This window comes from Gavia stellata, chromosome 23 (genome assembly GCF_030936135.1).
Source record: "Gavia stellata isolate bGavSte3 chromosome 23, bGavSte3.hap2, whole genome shotgun sequence".
Lineage (NCBI taxonomy): Eukaryota > Metazoa > Chordata > Aves > Gaviiformes > Gaviidae > Gavia > Gavia stellata.
In genome coordinates, this window is record NC_082616.1 from 4,316,592 (window position 1) to 4,337,640 (window position 21,049).

Genomic DNA, 21,049 nt, shown 5'->3' on the forward strand with positions numbered 1-21,049 from the left:
TAATGCCTGCAAAAGGTTGTAGCTTAAGCAAGAAAAAACAGATTCTCTTTGTGCTGGGAAGGCACTACAGAAAGATGTGATTTACAGTGCATGTGAAGAAACATCTTTGAGTAAAAGGTGACTTATTTCACAAAGGGTGCAATTCAAAGGATATAGAGTGTTTTCAACAGAATTTCTAATACAGTGAGTCACCTGTTGTAGTTGGGTCTTGAAAGTACCCATGCTGCGCTAAATTCGGGGGTGAGAGTGGCTTCTTACATTACAGCTGGAGGGACAGATGTATGAAGTGTGCAGTTGCCGCACTTTCCTCATCCATCACCATCCTGCAGCTTGCGCAATGTAAATAAGCTTTCGTAGCCCATTTCAATGCAATTCAGAACAGAGTAGCATCATTTATCATTTCTTAGCCCCAAGGTGGATTATAAGCCCTCATGCTGTCACTCACTACAGCTCAGTAGCTTCTTAACTGCACAAAGATCCGATTGTATAGAAAGGCTTATCCTGCCTGTAAATCCCATGCTAACCTGTCTAGATATGCCTGTAGCATCATAGATGTGATTTTCAAGAGGATCTAAAAAGAACACATTTGGGAAAGGCAGGGAGTCGGGGCATGCGGTACCCACGTTTGAGGGAGTGCTGGAGTCAGATGTAGCCAGCTAGGGACTCTTTTTCCACTCCCGTCCTCCAAGCATGACTTGTGATCCTGTGTTGACCTGTTGGGTTGCTGGGTACGGGAGATGTTACACAAGTTGACGGTTTGAAACCATTGCAATGCCATGGTCAATGATACCCTACTGGAATCTGAGGACTTTGTGAGGGTGTATGTGCTATATGCCTTTACTGTGAAATTCCTATTTGTACTGGTCTTGGTGTTGGAAGTTTCTTTGAAAGTCAGTATTGTGGATTTTAGCAAAAGCTGAAGATGATGTTTTTATCTTCCAGTATGAATGTTACTTTTCAAATGGTAATCACCAATGTAAACTGTTTTATTCACCTACTGCTGGATGACAAAATCAACGTGAAGAAGTAATAAGGCAGCTGGGACCAGATGAGAAAATAGTAAAGCTGGAATGAAAGGCATAAGTCTAAACTGTGTATGAGGATAATTCTTTTTTTTCTCTCAAAAGAAATATGTGGAAACCAGAGAAGAAAAAACAGAAATGGCCAAAACTTTCATATTGAATAAGAATTAATGTGAACCACTGACCAGACTTGAAATGACTGTCTTTTACTGGATATTACAAATGCTTCAAATTTTGGGTTTTTTCTGCCTATTATTGCTTTGCTTTTCATTATCAAGGACAGTGAACTAAAGACATTTAACTAAAGCTCTTAGCTGTCTGTGAACCTGGCAGCCTCCTCCACTCCATTTCTGGTCAAACATTGGAACGGGCTGCCCAGGGAGGTGGTGGAGTCGCCATCACTGGAGGTGTTCAAGGATCATGTAGATGTGGCGCTTGGGGACATGGTTTGATGGGCATGGTGGGGTTGGGTTGATGGCTGGACTTGATGATCTTAAAGGTCTTTTCCAACCTCAATGATTCTGTGATTCTGTGAAAGTCTGTTCCCATGAGATAACCAGTTTACTTACTCAATTTCAAATTTGATACAGTGTGGAAAAATATTTGTGCTCACCGTGTCATATTTAGTTAATATGTATTACTGAGCTATCTTTTGCTGCATGTTGTTCTAAATAGAGCTTGGTCCCTGCTGACCAACACATCCTGCTTCATAAAGGTTCTGACAATACATGGCAAACTTGGGAGCCTTGTGGATCACTCCTTGACTAGCAGGAACAAAAAGTCCGCTTTTGTGTTTTCAGATTCACATCTACAAAAATGTCTAGGTGCAGACAGTATAATCCATTATATGAATGACTCTACTTGATGGAGAGAAAGTGTTCACCACCTTAGCACGATGATAGCATGATGATTTTCTGATGTGGCTCTTTGCATGGTTCCAGGAAGCCCTGCTGTATCTGCAAGGGTATCAACTGTCACCAGGGTTTAGGTTCACATCTCTTGAGTTTGTCTCTCAAACTCACTTTGATCTCTTTCCTTCAGCAGAATCCAAATTAACTAATTGATCGTCTGGCTTGCTTCTTACACAAAAAACTGCTTGCCCGTGTGAAGTGATCTATTGTTTTGTTACCCTGTGGTGATCTGACAAGAGGATTAGAGCCAGACATTTCTCATCCATTTATATTTAATTAGAAGTAGCTATTAGCAACTTTGGGACTTTCAATAATTGTATATTTCCTGTTTGCATTTATTTTTCCTTATCTTTGCTTTCCTGTAACTCTTACATTAACCAGTAATGACGCACTAATTGATTGTGAGGTTGTAAATAGGTGGTCAGAGCTGGTGAGTGCTTTTGATTCAATATAGAAACAGCAAGGCTTCTGATAACTGAGAAACACTGTATAATACCAAATTTTTGTATGTTTACTCATACTGAATTACACACTTTTGTTTAGGTACTTCAAAAGGCCTTGATGGACCTTAATAACTATCTTCGAATAAAATATGTCTCCTGAATGCCAGTTAGAGTGTCAGAATCGCAGCCTAAACAGCTTACTAAAGATATTTGCACTTTCTGAAAAGTTCATTAAAACATTGAAATCAATTCTCATAAATTTTAGAATAGTGCATTTTTATTTCAGTAAATGCCAAGCACCACAAAGAGATAAGTTGCTGTTAGCAGTTACTCTAAATCAGATTGGCTTGGATACCCTTCAAAAAACAATTTGCACTCATTTTAAAATAGTGTGATAATGAATTGCATTAATTGTTAATGTTCACTTTTCAGTATCATTACAGAACACATCCTAAATCCTTCCCCACAGGACAACCAATTGGCAGTATGTGCTGAGAAGAGAAATGCAATAAGCCTGAGTATAATTATTTGTTTGTAATGGCTCAAGCCCCTTTACTTAGGAGAATGATTTTGCTCACGTGCTCAAACTCTTGCAGCTCAGTGACAGAGGTCCCTGGCAGATTTACATGAGCAGCTCACTTTGCATCAGCGCGATTGACTTCCGCAGGCTTTGTACAGAGCCTAAATTACTTCAGCAGGGCCTAAATGACTTAAGAAGTATCAGCTATCATGTTCTGATGCCATTCAGATAACCCCTTTGCTTTTTTAAAAAACCGCATAAAGTGTTTATCAAAAGGTTATGACCCAAAGCAAAACAACAATTTAAATATACGCCCCAAAACTGCATACCATGGGAATTTTAAGTGGAACTTATTTTCATTCATGGCAGGTTTTAAACTGCCTAGGAGTTATTCTGGGTGTAATGTTTTTATTCTTTCTCCTGGCTCTGTACCAAACTTGGAGGTCCACGGTTTTGGTCTTCTTCATGACATCAAGAATAACTTCCAAGCTTAAAGGACCTTTCTTCCCTTGGTGGTTAAGTGTTCGTTGTTTAAGTGATTGATTGATTGATTGATTGGTTAAACGTTCATTGTTTACTGGCTCCAGCCACATCCATGAGAGCTATCCAGACACACAGACTAAGCACAAGCAGTTTAGGAGCAGAAGAGTGTGATTTGATGGTCATAGGATCAGGATTCAGGTTCTAGGAGATATTACTGCACCTTCTTATGCTTTAATTTTTCACTTGAAGAATGATAGGGTCTCAGGAGTCTTTCACCTGGTAGTTTATGCTCACAAACCATGTTGATAGCTGTTTCCAGGACCAGATGAAATGGAGCTTTCTATTCTAAACTGTTTGGAAATGCTGGAATTCACTAGATTAAAAATATGTTCTGTTTTTGTTAGAGGTCTAAAATTTCTAAGGGAAAAACTTGTTTGAAACAGCTTATACCTATCAAAAATCTTTTGTAGTGCCTCTGATGATCCCTGTACTGGTTGACTCCACTTGTACCCTGACTGTTTGAATTTATGCTGCTCGTCAAAATAAAAAGCCTGGAGGAAGCAGTGAAATGTGAATGTGAAACGTTTCTGAAAGCTACTCTTCCCATGGAACCGCCAGATACAACTTACAGATACAACTCTGCAAATCAAAGGTCAGGTATCCGGGAGGGCAGATGGGTGAGGGAGAAGACTGAGTGACATTTGGAAAAGGCAGGGAAGTTGGAGTAGTGAACAGAGGATGAAGGAAAACAAAAACAAATGAAAATGTGAAAAGTTTACACTTACAAGAGAAAAATGAGGAGTGAGTGCTGTACTAGTACAGGACTCTTACATAGCCGACAGGTACCTTTAAGGTAAGGATTTCAGTCCCTTTGATTAGATGACAGGGGAGAGCCAGACAAAGTAAGTAAATAAGGAGGGAAGCATGCAGAAAGAATTGTAAAGTCTCTTCCTTATGGAGGAAATAAAAGGCAAATTCAACTGCTGGTGAGTGCCAGCTGCCCTGATAGGGGAGGGCAGGCAAATTCAGAAAACTGCCATAGCACACCAGGGCCACAGGCTGTTCTGGAGGGTTGGCCCTCACCTTCCCTCATGTTGAAGCTGGTCCATTTTCCAGAATGGAATTAAATGCAAGGCAAGACAATCATCTTTCTTTCATTTGGTTGTTTCTTGTAATTTATTTGCTTCTATTAACAGACATAACCTCTCTTCCCCTGCCTGCAGAGCAAATACCCTGAAACTATAGCAGTCAGTGGCACAGCAAGACAGTCATGTCTCACTGCTGGTCGTTAACAGAGTCATGCTGGTACCTAATTGCTTGTCACAGTTCATACGCTCGTTTGCAGACTGCCTGAGGAGTCACAGGCGAGGACACCAGCTAACAGATCCTTGGAGCGTTAAAATCTTGCTGCACATCGTGATAGCAGATGCTGGCGTAGGTTGCACCTTGTTAAGGGAGTCTCATCAAAGTAGTCATAATGGAGACAGGATATCTACTCCAAACATCAGCAGTTCATGGGTAGGTGCGTTTTAAAATCCCTTCAGTCTTTTTCAGCTGCTTTACACCACCTGAGGGCCCTGCACATTCTTGATCTGTATAATTATCTGTACTCATTAGGTTAAACTTTTACAGTAGGGTATGAATTAGCTGAAAGAAATGGGGCATATTCAATAGATGATGCACTGCAACACTGCTGAGCTTGTGAGTGCACTCAGGTGGCTCATACGTGTATCTCAAAGGCATTCCTGTTCAATTCTGGAAAAAATGACACCTGGGGGAACTAATGACCACAGGAGACGGACTCAGCAATACACAGTGAACACTCTTGCTCCGATGTGTACCGTGATCAGATTTCAGGTAGGCTGCAACTAACCAGATACCGTAAAGCCACTTAGCGAAGTTGTGAGTAACACGGAAGCACTGCACTGTCAGCAATGCAGTTACATTAGCAAAGGAAAGGTCCGTAAGAGCTGCAGCTGTTCAGCATCTCCTGGGGTCTGGCTCAGGTGCAGCTTTGGAACAAACAGTCCAAGTTCACCCAGGGTCTTGCTCTTTTTCAAGTATCAATAGCCATGTCTCATCTTGCCAAAATGCAAATGTCTACTGTTCAAAGATGCCAGGTACACATAATGCACAAGATATTTTGCTATTCAGAATGATCACAAACATTACAAGAGAGGGCTGGAACTGATCATTATTCAAATGCTGGTCTGGTAGAAAACAGTTTATTTTCCACTTTGAGTACTGTGGAGCATCGATATGGCAAGTACCTACTTCTGTTACAGCCTGAACTCAGTGTGAGCATGTACCTACATCTACACTGCAACAGCAAAAATACTAACTCCTGGGTCTTATGACTGCACCTCTGTTTACCCTCCAAACAGAGATTTTTACACCACCTCATAAATTCAAGGACTTCACTTGTGAGCTGCCTTAGGGCGTGCCCTGTTCTTAAATTTGGAAGTTCAACTTCCTCAGCCAAGAGGCAGAAAATTACCTGTAAATGATCCCCAGCTGCTGTGAATGCAAAGAAGGAGTCAGCTCTAACCATTTCCTTTGCCTCAGCTTTGCGAGGAGCAATGTACCTGCAAGGTACATTTTATTGCTTTTCAGCAATAAGTGATAAAATCTCATTTTCTCCAAGGATTAGTTGGTATTCAGGTATTTTACAGGAAGGTGGACAGCACTGAACTTTTTGGACCAATGAATCCTTGATTCTTTCACGCAGAGAGCAATGGACTTAAGGGTGCTCTTAGCTTCCCTCATTGAAAGGGTATCCCAAGCATGAGGAAAATACCATTTCCTTTGAAATCTCACCACAAGGAGCAAGGCTAGATCTGATTAGAGCTTTAACAAGTATGTTACCTTGAGACGTTATCTGTCCAGGTCATTGGTGTACTCATGCATCTTTACTGTGGGGAAAGGGAAAGAAGCAGCTTTCAAAGGCTCTTAATAACGCATCTTACACAAGAAACCTGAGCCTGTGTCGGTCTGAAGGGGCAGCCTTGCAGAAGGATGTGTTTCAAAGAAAGGTTTGGCTATTCATGAAACAGTTCAGAGGGTAAAGTGATAAAAGGAAGTTGCCCATGTGGAGGCTGTTGTGTCCCTACCTCACCAGTAAAACCTTTAACTGGGACGTGTTATCCCCTAACCCCTCCATGTAGACCATGCCAGGTCCCATCTCCGGAGCTCTTTTACCTAAGCCAAGCCCACGCACTTTTTGAGGTGATCTCTCCCCAATTGTGCAGTCATCCTTCTCATTCTCTAGAGAGAACATGAGGTTTTTCTAACTAAGGCTGTCTTGTAACCTCCCTGGAAGGTGATCTCCCTGCTACCAAAGCTGGGTTGTTGGTAGGGCAGGTCTCTTTCAGCTCGTCTTTGCTAGCTGCCTGTAAGGTTAGGGTTGCAATTTATTTCAAAAGTGTGTGTTACCAACCTTAACATGTTATGTTGAAATACTCAAAATGCTTTTTCTGTGGCAAAGAAACTTGTTCTGAAGTGGGTTGCGAAAGCAATCCTGAGAAGTAGGGTGTGGCCATTTTAAGCTCAGCAGCATGCTGATGTGTAACCTGATTTTCAGGGAAAATTTTCTGTATCTGACAATATTGAGAGCTAGGAGGGCAGACATGCATCTGAGTATATTTCTCCAGAAGCCTCAGTTTAAAAATACATATATATTTGTGTACACATGTACGTATGTACTGAAGTTGACTATAAAAAAAGCTCAAAATCATCATTACTTTTCTCAGAAAAACCATAAAGGTTACATTGCAGCTCTGGCAAGGGCATCCTGTACTCCTTTCAGCTGTAGTTTATGAAGACAAATAAACCAGAACCAAAAACCCAGCCACAAAACATAGAAGATGCATTGCTCCAAAATTAAACGCCTGAATGGTTAGTGCTATTCTCCAAAGTAGGAGAGAGGCCACATTTTCCTCAGAGAAGTCTGAATATATTGATTCAAATTGCCTGGAAAAACCTCCAGGCCCTCAAGAATTGCTAATACTTGTTTTAACATTTTCAGCACCTTTAATTGGTGACATGATACAACCGAGGTGTCACTTAGCCATGAGTTTACCTTAGGTTGGGGGAAGTATCACAAAATATGTGTTCTCTTAGTTTTCTGCCAGCTCTTGGTCTTTGTGGTAGACAGACTAACAGACTGTTGCCCATAAGCCGTTTTTGACCTTATTTGCTCTCACGGTCAAAGCACTCACAGCCTGGCTGTCTTGAGAACATGAATAATGCTTTGCCTGTTGACAGCAGCTGGAGACAGGAGCAGAACAAAATATGAAACATGTTCATTAAAGCACAGGACACAGAGCGATGGCTAAATAAGCGGCTCAGTTCAGCCTGCGAAATTCAGAGAATGACTCCTGCAGGAAGCTAGTGCCCAGGTTAAAGCTTCAGCTTTGGGATGAGTCTATTTTTTTTTCCTACGCTGCATGGGAGAAATACAGGCTTTATAAATCTGATCTTTCCCACTGGATGACCTAGCTGCTTTGTCCTCAGGGTTTGTTCTCCAAAAGGACCTGTGGGAGAGCACCAGTTTGTCTGATGGATCTTAATGGCACTGAGCCTGCAGCCTCACGATTCATGGTAAGGAATTCACTTGGAACTAAGAAATTGCAAATTCATTTCCTTCCTCATTATGAAAAATTGAATTTCAATTGGCTTTCCTCCCTCTCTCTCCTTGGATGGCTGCAGTGACTGAAAATATTCTGCCTTAGAAATAACATCCTCCAGCAGATCAGACAATACTGCCAAGCAATTATCAAAAAAGAGCCCTTGGCATAGATAAGAGACGTTAACTGCACCACTAGCAAGGCAAACTCCTGTGCCTTCTTGTCTGCCTTTGATGTCTCTTGCCACATCTTTTGATCATGGCTCAGCCAATGCAGCTATGAATTTATAGCTGAAACATCGCTTAGACACTGCATCTGGCACCAGCAGGTTGATCTAAGTCTGTTCAGTTCACAGAAAGGGAATGAAAGTGTAGGGTTGCTGAAAAAGATATGGCTGATACACCAAAGTAGAGGAATAAAAAGGAGCTTCGGTTCAGGGAGGGAGACTGGGGAAACTAAGCTGAGTCAAGGACTCAGGGAGAAACACACTGGAAGGGAGTATGCTGAGGGGAAGATCGTGATGAGGGGGGGTAAGGGGGTGAAGAGATTTTGAAACCTTTAGATTTATGTCTAAAAAGATAAAGCTTATAATAAGGTTGCCTTCTTTGCAGTACAGTTTTATTTTCCTCTAATATTTTGCAGTGCATTTAATACTCTGGAACATGGCAGCCATAAACTATCACGTGTGCCAGGGCTGAAACATGACTAAAAATAAAAGGCGATTCACTGAATGGTCAAAGTTACAGTGGCTGTTTCCTTGTGATCACTGCTTCACATCTAATTAGCCATCAACAAGTTCAACAAGATCATTCTCTGCTGTGATGAGCATATATTTGAGGAGGTTAAATAAAACATCGTGACTCACTTTTACAGGACCTGAGGCACGCTGCTTCAGAGTAAAGCTGTGCTGGTGCAAACCTGTGGTTCAAGGTCAACATTGTCACCAGCAGTGGCCATTAAGCAGGTACATAGAAAAGAGTAAGTACAAGGCTTATGTAAATGAGATTGTCCCTTAATTCTCTTCTAGCCTACACCTACTTCAGTTTGGGTTTTTTATGCAATTTTTTGGCTGCTTAAGATTTCCCAGTGTATCTCTGCCTTTCAAGCACTTGTCCAGTTGCAATTAAATAATTTTGGTATTATATAGCAATGTGAGAAACAAGAGGTACCTGAGAAGTGTTGAGGACAGACTCTGAGTTCAGAGCTTCTAATAGGAACAGCCAGAAACAGAAACCCATGACTAAATCTAGGTTATGCTTTGGTGGAGGGCTACTCCGGTCATTTCGCAAAGGTTTGCTGAGCAGGGAGCAATGCACCAGTTCCATATTTGCGAAGGCAGTCACCTGCTTCGCGTCTGGATGCTGCAACTGTGCGTGGCCAATTGCCAAGAGCCTCAGAGGATGCTAGAAAAAAAAATATTCCGGTCTTCCTACAGGAGTACAGGACCTGGTGAGGTACTTTTCCTTTTCTCCCTTTTCATGCTTAGTTTTAGGAGTAGACGCTCCAGGAAACTTAATACTCATCCCATTCTCGCTTTCTCTTCTGTGCACAGTGACCCTTACGTAGGTGTAAGAAGTTTCTTAAGGGAGAGAAAACAAAAAGAAGAGTGATCCTTTGTGTTAAATCCTACTCTCCAAGCAGGCTATTGTACCTGAGGAAAGCTGATAAGCCTTATCAAGAGTGGGCTGTGGTTATACCTCGAATGGACCCACGTGTTTCTCAGCAATTATTAGCCACTGATGTTCTCTACTAATTTCCAAGAATTTTGCCGCCTAGGAGATGTGAGACTGAAAATGACTCTTGTGTTATTAATGTGTTTACTTAATGGTCCCCTGCCTTGTGGTTAAAACTGAGGATGTAAAAATGAGACCTATGAGTTGGAAACTTGTTGATGGCTAAATTGGAAGTTGCAAAGGAGAAGGTGAACTTTTATTTTAAATAGTGATGCATTTTCTTGGCCCTTTCTTTGAGCAGGTTGCTTTGACACACTGAACCAAAACAAGTTAATCTTTTGGGCTCAAAAGTAGCAAGTATTTGAAGTCTATTTCTGCAGTTGGAGATGATGTATGATGAAGGGAGTGAAAACAGTGATTTTTGTGCTTTATTACAAGGGTTATCTTGCTTTATCCTCCTGCACAGCCTTAGCGATCAACTTTAAAAGCTCAGGGATGTTGCTGTGAATTACACAAGTTTCTTTCATGTATCTCTAGGCATCTGTTGACTTTGTAAATCTAGTTATCACATTAGACCTGTTGGTTTAGCACACAAATCCTTCTAAACACAATGAATTCTTTGTTGAAATCAATAACCATTTTCTCTTAAAAGCCATTAACAGAGCATGTTCTGGTGGCTTCTCCTAATTTCCTCGCTGTACTTCTGTAACCCCTATAAAAGCAAAACAGAACAGAAAATGACTCCTATGTATTTCTCATTAGCTGGTGTATAAACTGACCTCTGATTTTTCCACTGTCTTTTTAAAACAACAAATGCAATCTGTTCATGCTGTGCATCTTTACAGAAGCATAAGTTATATTTAGCCAAGAGTAGACATGAAAATACTCCTGCTAGCAGCTGCCACCTTCTAGAAGCAACAGACCACAGATTCTGATCCTGTTCATATGAAGTGGCTGAAAATTGATCCCCATAGTTCACTAAGATTTGGCCAATTCACAGGGAAAGAGAAAGCAAGAATGTTACATTATCCTCTGTCTTTCAGATCCCCAGGCATACTTTATATCAAAGAAACATCAGTCTTTATTATTATTTAGCACTTGCATTAGCAAAATGCTTAATATCTGCATCTATGGAATATGACCTGTGGCACTGAGTAAGATGACAGTCCTCCTCACAAGAGGTTTACAGAGGATAGAAAAGGCTGGTGGATACAGATCTCTATGAAGTACTGGGATAATGGGGAGGAAAAAAGGCATATAACAGACTTCAGACACCTAAAGCCACGCATGTGGAGCTCCTTTTCAACTGCCTTGGAAATGAATTTCCCAAAGCTGTAATTTTAAGCCTTATGACTGCTTCATGCATCGTCTGCAACACGCATTTCAATGTATCCCAATAAAATAGGAAGTTTTAATTCTTTCTTTTTGCACCTGCTTATTAAAATATGAAAGGCTGGTTCATGTAAGCTTTTTGAAAAACTACCAGTTTACCTCATTATGGGCGACTAAGCTGTATCCAGACTGTTTGAAGTGTTACTTTCCGATCGTACAAAAAATTCCTGTGGGACCCCTTTTGCAAGGACAGCTGTTTCAGGCGTGACAGTCTCTCCTGCCTGTGCAGGATGGATCTGTGTGAGGTATGTTACGTGTACAGAAAGGTGACAGTAATTTTGCCAATAATCGAGAAGTGAAAACTTCGAAGAAAAACATTAGTGACAAATGTGCTAGAAATACAAAATACCAGCTGACTGGTCTTCCCTGGAGGCAAATCTTTTTTTTTTTTTTTTAAATTAAAAGTTCTTTCTCTTTAGGTGGTCTGTTTATCTGTCATAATTTGACAGTATATGAAAATGATACTTGAATTTATTTTCCAGAAGATAATTGCCCTGACATTTAATCTCTGTGTCATCTTCTAAATCTTTCCAACAGTTTATTGTTCTTCTGTTCTCAGGCAGGTTCTACATCTCCCAAATGAAGTGGTATTTTCCCTCACACGGGCAGTCACTTAGTGGCTGTCTGGAAGAGAAAATACCTGCTTGTATGGGGAGGTAAGCACAGGAAGGAATAAACACAGCCGGCAGGCAATGGGGCTTGCAAGGCAGGTTGGAAACTCTCCTTCCAGTACCTGGGAACTCTTTCCAGCACACTTTCTGCACCAGATAAAAAAATCGTTTCTCTTTGCAGCTTTCTTTGATGCCTGGGGGGTGTTTCTGTGCAATGGGTGCCACGGAAACAGCCACAGAGGTCTCGGAGGGCACTGGGAACCTGATGCCAACCCTGGCTATCTCCTGGCCTCCAGTCCATTCATCTTCAGCTCCTCCTATATTAAACTCACCGTAAGGGAGCAGGGGGTTGCAGGCACCGCTCTGGGACACCCAGCAGCTTTGGGAGGGTGCCCATCATCCGTCAGGGTCTTGATTGTGCCAGTTCCTCTCTAGTTCTCAGTGATGATGTGTCTGATCAGGTGCTGAGGGGATTAAGGTTGCCCCTAACGACCAAAAAATACGAAACTTGCAAAAAATTATGTTTGTCACCAGACACTAAAAAGGTTAATTGTCATGGCTTTAGACTGTGAGCATTAAAAAAAAAAAAAATCTGTGCTACTACCCTCAGAGGACAAGGATAATTTGGTGGTGAATAGTGTCAGTAACTGAGGATCTAAGCACACAGGGTAATGTGGTGTTATTGACCCATGCAGGATTTGCCCCATGAGACATTTTCTTATGCTTCATTATTTTGCTATTCCTAAGTCAACACATTTCTCCTCTCACTGCCCCCCAAAATTTTACGACATGGAAATTTTGCTAAGATTGTTTTTGAGCCTTTTGCAATCAGTAGGAGTCTGTCGTTCAGGTTCTATATACTTTTTATTCAGGTCTTAAATTCTCTCTGCAGAAGCCCTGGGTAGTATATTCAAGGACTTCCATTTCATTTGTTATCTTATATTGGATTACATATTGAAAAATGTTTGGTGCTGCCAGCTGGGGTTTGACATTGAGAACTGCTCAGCTGTTGTGTAAGCTTTTTAGTAATGTAACAGAATTGATACTAGTGCTCAGTTCCCTATTTTTTTTCATAGGAGCAATCATGCTGCTCTGAGGCTTGACAATCTGGATCCTTTATGAAATGCCTCAGTTGGTGAAGCTGGATGATGAACCCCGAAAAGCTGGCCCAAAACATGCTGTGATTTCAGTTTTGATTTTTAAAGCAAGCAAAATTAGCAGGATTGTTCCAGGAAACGCTGTCCTTTCAAAGATGTGGGTAGACTATTAATATGTAAGAAAGTTTTAAAAAATTACTGATGTCTGTTTATACTCTTAAGTCCGTAAATTCCCTTAGAGTTCTGTAATGTCATAAACCATGTCTATTCTCAGATGCTTAAATCATTTTGGAATGTCACAGGAATGCACATTTGAACATTTACCCTGAAGTCTCATTAAAAGTTATTGGAATTCCTACTCCTAAATGATTTTAAAAAGATGGAAGTCCTGAAAAATACAATTCCTGCAATTCTTTTAAATACTTTTACTTGTTACCAATTACACATTTCCTTCTGTATTGCTAAAGTCTTTCATTAGTTTATTGAGATGTTTAAATTAGTTTTTTTTTTCTAGAAGAGATCCAGGGATATTGGATTCTGCATTTTGTCGGAGCGTGCTAGGAAACAGCTGTACATACTTTTCACATCTGTCATGGTAGGATGGAGAGATCTTCAGGTCTCAGGACTATCTTGGTGGATTTATGTCCTGGAGATTTTTGTAGGTAAGAGCGATATGAGCGTATTTCATAATGATGGGCTTTTATTTCTCTGCAAATGTATCCTGACTCCTGTTTGCCACTCTTAAAAATGACTGTATTTACAGCTTCTGTGCAACAAGTTTAGCTTAGGGCAGTTCTCCGCAGTGCGTAAGATGTGAAGATTTAGATGTGTGATATGTTTATGTATGTGATGCACAGAAGGGATCCAGGGATCTCCACAGCTTGGGCAGCATCTGCTGACTTTCTCATGCCAGCAGAGACATGAGGATTGGAAGGGAAACAAAAACAATGGGGACATAGGGAAGGAAACTGAGAAAATTAATTGGAAGCCCCGTCTCTCTCTCTCTCCCCTATTTCTACTGCAAAGAAATGGTTATGGGGAATACTTTCGTCCCGTATGTGATAGAGGAGGTGTACACAGAAACTGCTCATGCTGCTCATAGTTCTTATCCCGTTTCTTAGCAATTCTACCAGGACCTGCCCTGCATGCATGCAGTGAGCTATCAATTTCCCGCTATAAAACAAAAAAGCATAATAAATTTCATGTTGAGCAAGCCAGTTACTCATCTGTTAGTGGATTTTCCCTCCTGACTAGCTTCACTGCAGCTTTTAGCCTCTCTTTGCTGGTTTATTCCAGCTTTTTCCACAGCAATAGGTAACTGCTCCCTGTCTGCAATGCCACAGGGAAGCGAACCTCAGCCTCACCAGGGAGCTTCAATCCTGAAACTGAAGTTTTTGTTTTCATCAAACTAGAGTCTACTTGGGAAGTTTATCCTTTCAGCCAGAGTGGGATAGGACCGTTGCCCTGGATTGCCGCAGTACCTCGATGAGGAGCTGCTGGGCTGCAGCGGCTTAAATTTTCAGAAATGCACACTGCTTTTGCTGCCTGAGAAGGTACATGAACTCGGAAGCTAATGGCCAGGCAGGTACACTGGACCTCAGCTTAGTCCCACAATTTTTGAAGTTGCTCCACTCCCTATGAAAAGCGTCTGGGAAGCCACAAGGTGGAAACATTAAAGTCGACAGCCCAGTTCTATTAAAATCAATGCCAAAATTTCTGCTGACTTCCGCTGCTCCAGCCAGGGTCTGCACTGAAGATTTCGACTGCAGTCTGTTGCACACTGATACTTTCAGTACAGCTTTCTACTGCTCAACTAGAGTGTTCAGGAAATGTGTGTCTGCTGATTGCAAAAGATTAACAGATTAAACTATTTAAGACACTTCAGAAAGCCTAGGTTGCTGTTGGAACCTTATTTTATTTTGATAACATTCAGATTTCTCATCCCACTTCTTTTAAAAATCTGAACTTAGATTTTTAGGTTTTTAGATTTTAGTCAAATTTTCCTTAAAAATTCTAGTTTTCAGAAACTTATGTAGTTGATTGAAAATGTTTAATGTTGCTTTCACTGAGAGTGTAGAGAAAGAGAAACTTTGAAGGCAGAAAAATGAACAGTCAAGGCAAATCGAGGTGAAAGTAGTGTGGCAGGTACAGGGCGCATGGCCATGCAAGTTGAGAGCCCAACCTACAGTCTCTGCTTTCCTCCCTTCCATTTAAAGGATTTTCGTCTACCAGGAAGATCCAGCAGAGGTTCATCACAATATGTTTCCACCCTAAAATGCTCCCCAAAACATCCTTTCTCCAAAAGCAAGGGTAGTCATAACACAGCTTGAGGTCTGTGGATCAGCTTCCTAACAGGAAGGATGAAGTGTTCACATTGGGAACTCTTCTGCTGTTGCTATTCAGAAGTATTGCTATACTTCTGAATGGGCCTCTGAGCATGGGCCTTCTGAATGGGCCTCCTGACTGACAAAATATATTATCTGTCATACTCTGAGCTTATTTTTACTGCAAGGAACAGCGATGCTCTATTATGGCCAGCATGGGGTAGCAGCGGTCAGAGTGCGTCGGTTAATTGAAAAGGCATATGTGCTGACCAGACACTGATCCTGCACTGGATTATTAGTACATAGTCCGCAGTGACAACCTTCTGGATCCCAACATACCCCTGCGAAAGAGGCTCAGCCAGCAGCATCCCATCTCCAAACACACAGACCGGCCTGGCGGTGCCATGTAGCGGTACTTTTCCCAGGAGGCAGATGGGAGAAAACAACCTCTAAAGCACGTTATGGATCAGTTGGAATAAAAAATGCTCAAGGCAGGGTAGAGCAAGGATGGCTCATCTTCTGGAAACACCTGGTTGAACCGAGCAGCTGCGGTGTGGTGGCACTTACTGAATGACAGCAGCTTTAATGGGAAAGCCAGCTCAATTAATGCTGCTGCAACCAGCAAAATAGCAGACAGCTACTCTGCATGGGAGGGCAGGGGAGGAGTGAATTAGACTCAAATGATGGTAAATAACAGCTGGCTGGCAGAGAGGCATTTTGTCTGCCCAGCAGTTGAAAGCTCTTTATTACAGATAAAGTCCCAGCATGGCCCTGACAGGGCAACCTGTCTCTTGAAATGTTGGACGTGGGGAAGCAAGCTGCTCTTTCGCATTGATGAATGTACTGCAGTATTCATAGCTAAATAGTATGTTCATTTTTATTTTCAAAAATATATCCTGCAGGATGCAGTTATGAGAAATTCACCTTGGAGCTGTAACATGAGTTTATTATGAAAACAGTATCCTTAGTCCTGGGCTAAAAGCAAAAGAAATATTACTATGAAACATATTTGGGAGATTGTTTTAGCCTTTGGTAAAACAGATAAAACATGGATTTTGAGTACTAGAACTTTGCTTTCTAAACCAACATTTCTTTTGGGATCTTTTAAAATGTTGCTGCTATTACCCAGGTTTAATTTTGACTTATGTGGCATTACAAATAATAAGCTGATCAATAGAATCAAACTTAATTGATCCTACCTATTAGAATTACAGACTTGCTTTCTCTTCAATTTTGTTAAAAAAAGAATGAAACCTTATGCCTAATCTCTCAAAATATTTTGCAAAACTTCCAATCATTGACTCCCACTTATGAATAGGTAAAACATGAATGCTGCTGGGCAAAATGCTACTGTGCTGAATCCATGGCAAGTTTCATTACTGGAAATGAGGTGTTGTCAGACCATCACTGTAACTGGTGCATCTGTAGGCACACAGCAAACTGAAAGCAAGATCCTGATCTCGGGCATCCCAGTTATCAGCTTTTTCTTAAACGATCTTTTCCATAAAAGTAATTTCCCTGACCCTTAAAATGCCTTTGATTATCAGTTACCTGTATTTGAACCAGACAAGACCATCTGTCATCTGAGTAATTTTAGCCTGTATTCAAAGTGTTTGTTAACAATACTATAAATCAAGATAGCACAGTGTTCCAAGAAGTGGCACAGTTCTTAGAGTTTGAAGACAGTACCACCCTGGGTGCGGTTTAATGAGAAGAGCCTCCGGGTTATGATCCCACTCCTGGGCACAGAGTCCAGCTCCCATGGCAGGGGTTGCAGCCCCCCAGATAGACCTCAGCTGCATGCAGCCCTCGCCAGCTCACTGTCATCTTCTGCAAGACAATTTTCTCTTAGTTGGTGTTACCATACATCAACTTTGCTCCCTGCTTGTTAGAAAGAAAGATCAAAAAAACCTCAAAACCAACTAGATGTCTTCTCTTCAAGCCTCACCTCACTGCTGCCTTGCTTTTATGCTTGGGAAATCCCATTATTTTCAGGATGGGTTTACATCCTTGAAGGGAGAATCAGACTCTGAAGCACCATGGCTTAAGCACCAGTCTCACATCTTGTGGCAGAAAGTGGTTTGGTATAATATCGAGGATGAATCCACCTTCAGTTATCTCCATAGAAGCAGCATTATTTACTCTTTTGTTATTGTAGAGCAACATCATTTAACAAATGTTGTTCCTTACTATTAGTCAGCAAAATCACTTATCGCCAGCTTCAATGTACCACTCATTTTCTGCCTTCACTGCTAGGAGGAAGCAGCGCAGGAATGAAGCTCTACAGAACTGGTTCTTGTGTTTAAAGCCGTGGATGCAACGAATGACTGGTTGGGTGCAGGACAGGTCACCATGGCTGCTTCATGCTCCTGCCTGCTGTTTTCCCTGCTGGCACTTCTGCTCCTTGTCAGCAGAAGGTGTTGCCCAAGAAATATTTGTCCACCAAAATGTTCCTTCCACCCACCTGTCTGTGATTCGATTACAAAAGGCATTTGCATCTTTAAGCACTGCAAAGGCATGAAATACCCATGTTCAGAAGAGGAGGTGGAGGTGAAGTATCCCCTCTCTGTTTAACTATCTCCCAAGTGTGATGAAATCTAGTGCACAGAGGGCATAACACCCCCTTCAAACTAGATTACATTACTTTTTTTTTTTCCTCCTTGGAAATTAAAAATCCTTTATCCATGGCTTCTTGCTGCTCTTTTCCCATCCCTCCTTTCTGAGTACATCCAAACTAGCTTACTTTTTCAGAGTTAAACACAAATGTAAACTCCACACTCCTTTTGGTGTAGCACTGATGAAGTGAAGGTGAATTGAGTTCAAAGCAGTGACCAGAAACCACTGTGTGTTTCTGGGCATTTTTAAGTTTTGGGGTTTTTTTGAATAAAATACACTCTGTAGGAATGTGCCAGTGTAATTGCCTGGCTGATTCCTGAGTCAAAGTGACTGTTAATTTCTGTGCTTCTGAGAATGTAGCATTGAAAAAACCCTCTTAATTTGGACATTCATCATGTGATTCGTTATTGTACATTGAATATTCTTACCTTTAAAATAATGGCCCAGCTTTTATCAGCCACAAGATTCCCACTTCTCAGTTTAGTTCAAAGACTGGGACGTAACTGTGGTTCTCCCAGGGTGACACTGAACACTTAGAGGACTATTCGCAGTGGAAAATATTTCTGTTTTATTTGTGTTAGAGACAAAACATGCCTTTTCATTTTCAGGCAGTATTTTGGTATTCATTAAGCAGTAAAGACTAAGAGTGCAATCCTTAATCACTCAGTCCAGAACTGATGGGAGTGAGTAAGGGTCTACAGAGAAGTCAAGGATGATGTTTTAATGGAGGGTCTCTAACTTAGAGTTTTTGCTGTTGATACTACGCAGAGCTAAAGGCCAGGCACTCCGAATTGGGGGGGGGGGGGGGGAGATATGAGGCAGGGGGTGAGGAGATAAGAAAAGGAAGGGGTATCTGAAATAATATAAAGATGTTTTTGTATTTTCTCCAAGCTAGTGACAGCAGCCTCACCTCAAACCAAAACTAGGCTGTTACAGACACCATGAAGTCTGGTATACTGATAAATCAGGCCTGCTGTGAAGACGGATCGTGTTGGAGACAGACCATCCCATCCCGAGGGGGCCTGGGGCTGAGCTGAGGACCACCACAGAGGTACCCAGGGCAGCACTGATCAGCCTTGCCTGACTGCTTCTGACTGCAGGTAGGAAGGGAAGGCGTCCCGAGCTGGGTTTCCTGCTGGGGGCAAACAGAGGAAAACCATACTGGAGCCAAGCCCAGAGGAGAGGATGGAAGGAAACAGCTGGGATTTGAGGAATGGGGACTGTAGGAGCTGGTTTGGCTTAGCTGCAGGATCAGTGCCTGCTGCATCCTCTTTCAGCAGCCTCAGTTGCAGGGAGGATGTTTATGGGGGTCCCCTTGGCTGCAAAACCTCCTGCCCACATCTCTGCATTGCCAGACTTATCACAGCACTTACAAAACTGCAAATGATAGTAATTTCAATGGAAAAATCCTATAATTTGACATAGTCTCATTTTAAATTACCATGTTTGCTTCTGCAAGGTCCCCTGCCCCTTCCCTTACAGAAATTTATTGGTTGCGGTTTCATCCCTGACTCACTCAGTGAGGGAAACACTGGTCACGGTGCAAAGCCACCTACCTGAGAGTGCATGGAGAATATGAATAATTTTCTCCCCTTCATCACTAACAGGAGACACTGATTTCTCTGAGGTCAGTGTTCCTTGTTCACTTAGCACAGTGCTTAGGGGCCTCTGCTGAGCTTACAACCTGAACATGCCGAGCATTGTACAAACATATAGCAGAAGATGGTTTATTTACTATTTTTGTTAATGTAAACTTTATGAGGAGAAGATACATATTTTTTTAATCCATCACAGCATTAAAGTGCTTTTTGTAATATGATGGCACGCATGCCAGAAATGAACACTGCTGGGCACTACTTCCCCCCTGCCAACTCCAGCCAGTTCAGTGGTAGAGCAGGAGCTGCTAGCTCGGGCAGAAGATGGCCCCGATGGCTGTCTGTTCCTTTTGCGTTTGTTCTCTTAAAGCAGTTATGAGAAATTGCCATGCAAAAAGGCAGCTTGGGTTATTCTGCCTGCAGGCTAGGGTCAGTCCCTATCTAAGGCTCACTGTCTGTTATGGTGTGCACAGCATGTGTCACTTCTCAAGTGCTTAAGCACACAGTGCTCCAGGAAAACTCACAAACACTGTGTGCGATCTTCAGGGTGTCAGGAGCAGGGTACACAGAGCGGGGTCAAATATGGTAGCATTCAGAGCAAGCTGTTTGAGTCAGGTAGATGAAAGACAAGGCTTCTTTAATCAAGGGATCTGCCAGACACAAAATGCTACTTTTGTGCTGCTGCCATTCTCCTTATTCAGCTAAAGAATACTGGCTGTTTGTCAATTGCTTCTCCTTCACCTATTTATATAAACCATGGCATTAAGCCCAGATGAGTTTTCCCTTCCCTCTACTTCTCATCCCTCACAGCAAGAGACATTTAAAGACAGGTTTATATAAAACACCCCCTGCAAAAAGCAGCGTACTAGCATGATGCACCCGCCCTGTCATGGAATAGCATCCCTGCAAACGTAACTTCTCCCCTTCAGAAGCAAGATGCTGCAGTCACTGAGATATGGGAATAAGTCAGGCTGAGGTAGCACCTGAGGCTCAGCATAGCACAGCTGGGAAGCTCAATGGGAAACACCCTGTAAGAGTTGCAGTCTTTTGTAAGCTACATAGGAATCCTGTTTTCTTTCAAAATAAAGCAGTTTTGCTTCCCAGGATCTAGAGAACTAGGTGTCAACAAGTAGCTGCCACTTTTAAGCAGAGGCCTGGTATGAGTCCAGAGGTTGTCTGCGTCCAAGCAGTCACTGATGCCACCTGGAGCTCTGGAGAGGTACTTTTCTGAGTTAGCCTGGCCAAATACAAATAAAAGTCATAGACCTGCCTCTCAGACTCAGCTTTAAAGCAAACCCAAAAAAACCCACCAGCCTCTTGCTGCTGGAGCACAGCCAGCTTCTCCCTAGCACCAGGCTCAGCGCACAGCCCTTTACCACTGCCACTAGCCCGTGCCTGGACCAGCTGCCTCACAGGCAGCTGCAGGAGCACCCAGCTCACTGACAGCTTCATTACCCTGGGCAGCCTCACCTGGGGCTCAGCCGTGCCTGCAGGCTCTATTTAAGTTCAGGCCCAGGCACCTAGAACCTTTGCTGAGCTGTGCAGTTGGTGCTCCAGCCCTGTCTCCTGGATGGACCTCAGCCAAGCTAATGGTGTAAGTCACTTGTCTTTTTGTTCTGGGGGCAGAACTTCTTTATCTTCTCTTCAAAGTTACTGCATTTCAGTACAAAGCTGATTTTCTGCCTGGTAGTAACTCACCTGTGATAGCAGTAAAGCTTTGCAAAGCGTTGGGCTTGA